Source organism: Herpailurus yagouaroundi, unplaced genomic scaffold (assembly GCF_014898765.1).
Source record: "Herpailurus yagouaroundi ecotype Mexico unplaced genomic scaffold, PumYag 140, whole genome shotgun sequence".
Taxonomy (NCBI): domain Eukaryota; kingdom Metazoa; phylum Chordata; class Mammalia; order Carnivora; family Felidae; genus Herpailurus; species Herpailurus yagouaroundi.
In genome coordinates this window covers 79,730,089-79,733,475 of record NW_024412395.1, presented here as the reverse complement: position 1 = coordinate 79,733,475, position 3,387 = coordinate 79,730,089, and positions in this window count along the sequence as shown.

Sequence of the window (3,387 nt, the reverse complement as noted above, 5' to 3'; positions counted from 1 at the left end):
TAACTTGGTTTTAGCACCGTTTTTCTTCGTGCATAGATTTCCATTCTTGGAGGTTTCCTTAAGTCTTCAGAAATAGTTAGCTGTGTTTGCATTTTAGGGATTGCCAGCATTGGAGCTTCTTCCTTCTTAAAACCAAATGTTAATGAGCCCACATTACAGGACACAAAGAAGTAGAAATTGGTCCCCAGTTTTCTTCCTCTCTTTATTCTTACCTCCCCCCCCCCCCCCCCCCCAAGTAGGATACTACAAATGGCCTCATGTCCTATGCTCAAGACTGATAATGAATGACAGAAAAGCTTCCAGAGGGGTACCTGGCTGGCTCAGTTGGAAGAACATGCAACTCTTGAACTTGGGGTATTGAATTGGAGTCCAGTGTTAGGTGTAGACATTACTTAAAAATATAAAATCGTAAAAAAACTTAATGAATAAATAAAAATAACTTCCAGAATACTTGGCAGCCAAGTTTAAGTTATCAAGTGACTTGACAAAAGTCAGGCTTTTGCCGATGGTTTCATTTATACTTGATCCATTTAGGACTCTGCATCAGGGTTTTTATTTTTTATTATTGTTTTTTAAGACTTTGGGATGTATGGGTGATTCAAGCATTTGACTTTTAAGAGCAAGAGAGGGCACAAGAGATAAAGGGGCAGAGAGCGAGAGAAGCAGGACTCGCCTGGGGCTCGTGTTTTTACCTGATGTCGGACTCAAACTCACCAACTGTAAGGTCATGACCTGAGCCAAGGTCAGATGCTTAACAACTGAGCCACCCAGGTGCCCTAAGCATCTGACTTTTGATTTTGGCCCAGGTCATGAGTGAGATCAAGCCCTGTGTTTGGCTCTGCCCTGGGCATGGAGACTGCTTGAAATTCTCCCTATGCCCTTCCCCTGCTTGTGCACATGCACCCTCTCAAAAAAATTTTTAAAGAGACTTCTAAGAGTTGTAGTAGGTTCACAGCAAAATTGGGAGGAAGGTACAGACATGGATGTACCTTCTGCCCCCACACGTACATAGCATCCTCTGTTAACATCCCTCACCAGTGGGTATGTATGCTTACTGAATCTATGTTGACATAATCACCCAAAGTCCATAGATTGTTCTAGTTCACTTGTGTGTAATACGTTCTTGGGTTTGGACAAATGTGTAATCCATCCATCGTTGTAGAATTTGGAGTATTTTCATTGCTCTAAAAATCTGAGCTCTGCCTATGATCTCTTCTTCCCCATCCATACTCTGGCAACCACCAATCTTTTCACTCTGTAGTTTTGCCTTTTCTAGAATGTCCTATAATTGGAATCAGTATTTGGCCTTTCAGATTGGCGGCTTTCACTTAAGTAATGTGCATTTAAGGTTCCTCCCATCTTTTCATAGCTTTATAGTTCATTTTTTAGTTCTGAATTAGTATTCTATTGTCTGGGTGTAGTATAGGTTATCTACTCACCTACTAAAGAACATCTTTCTTCCTAGTTTGACAATTTTGAATAAAGCTGCTAAAAATGCCCATGGACAGGTGTGGGTTTTTTTGTTTTTTTGGACCTAAGCTTACCATTCTTTTGGGTAGAAAACAAGTGATTGCTAGATTAAATGATAAAGATACATTAAAAGTTCTTTGTAAGGCACCTGGGTGGCTCAGTCAGTTGAGTCAACCAAGTTGACTCTTGGTTTCCATTCAGGTCATGATGTCAGACTGCATTCGAGCCCCACATCCAGTTCTGCACTGACAGTGTGGACCCTGCTTGGGATTTTTCTCTCCTTCCCCTGTGTGTGCATATGTGTGTGGTCTCTCAAAAAAAAAAGTTGTAGATTTGGGATAAAGTCCTTTATTAGACCTGTGTTTTGCAAATATTCTCTTCCAGTCTGGCTTGACTTGTTCTCTTGACCTTTCACAGAGCAGCAGTTAATGTTTAGAGAGTCTAGATTGTCAGTTTTTTTCATGGGTTATGGCATTACTGTCTCTAAAAAGTCGCCATACTCAAGATCATCTAGCTTTTCTCCCTAGGAGTTTTAAAGTTTTGTGTTTTGCATTTAAATCTAATCCGTTTGAGTTAATTTTTGTGAAGGATTAATCTTTGCATGTGGATGTCCAGTTCTTGCATTGTTTGTTGAGAAGAGTTTTGGGGTTTTTTAGAAATTTAAAATTAACGCTAAGAGATTTTAAGCAGATTTTTAGGGCATAGTATAAATTTTTGTTGCCAGAATAAGGATCTCAACTCCAGGTCCATACTATCTAGATTGAAAACTAGCCCTTACTATAAGCTGCATGATTTTGGAATGTCACTAAGTCTGTTCTTGACTATATTATTTGTAAAACTAAGGAATATTACGGTATTTATCTCAGAGTTACAGGTATGTTTAATAGATGAAAAGCACAAGTGGAATAGTGGCCTGGATTATACAAAAGCTATTAGCTCTGGAAGGAGTCACATATTCTTAACTGGTATTTTGCATGTTCCTTTGGTCCCCTGCAATACAATAATCTTAGGGTTAATTCGCACTCAAAAATTACATTAAGGTGGCCTGTGCAGAGGATTTCTCTGATTTTTTTCTTAAGAGTACACTCTAAATGATAGTACATTTTAAATAAACTGACCTTAGATAATCTCAAATTACATACTGTAGTCCTAGTTTTTGAGTTACATAAATTTTGCCATTGCAGATGGTGACCTTGCATATTCAGTTGTACTAATTAACAGCCTTTAAGATGTAAGAAAAGTGGATTGGTTACATGTTTGAAAGTGAGATGCATTAGATTGAATGACATAAACCTTTAAGGGCCTATAGATCTTTGGGGTGCCTGAGTGACTTGGTTAACTGTCCAAGTCCAACTCTTGATTTCGGCTCAGGTCATGATCTCACGGTTTCGTGAGTTTGAGGCCTGAATCAGGCTCTGCGCTGTTAGTACATAGCCCGTTTGGGATTCTGTGTCTTTGTCTCTCTGCCCCCCCCCCACTCGCAGTCTCTCTAAATAAATAAACCTAAAAGAAAAAAACATGAGTTTAGATATCTTTAAAAGCAAGGCAGTTCAGCCTTTGAGGCTTATCCTGCCCCTCGGGAATGGTGTCCCTAGGGCCAATTTGCTAATACCCCGTTGGTCAAAGAAAGGCATGTGGCTGGGTGCTAGCATCTGCATCGGAGGATATTACAAGATTACATGGCAAAAGGTGGGGACAAAAGCAGTGGTAGAGAATTTGGACCATCAGTGGAATCAATCATCCATCTTAACTGTTCCCAGTCTACAAACAGAAGTCAGAGTGAGCCTGTTAAAACTCAATGTCAAGTTACCCATCTCAAAAGCCAAAGGCTTCCATACCAGTCTACCAAAGTCGTTATAATCACCTTTACAATATCTACTGTCTGGGACGCCCGGGTGGCTCAATAGGTTAAGCGTC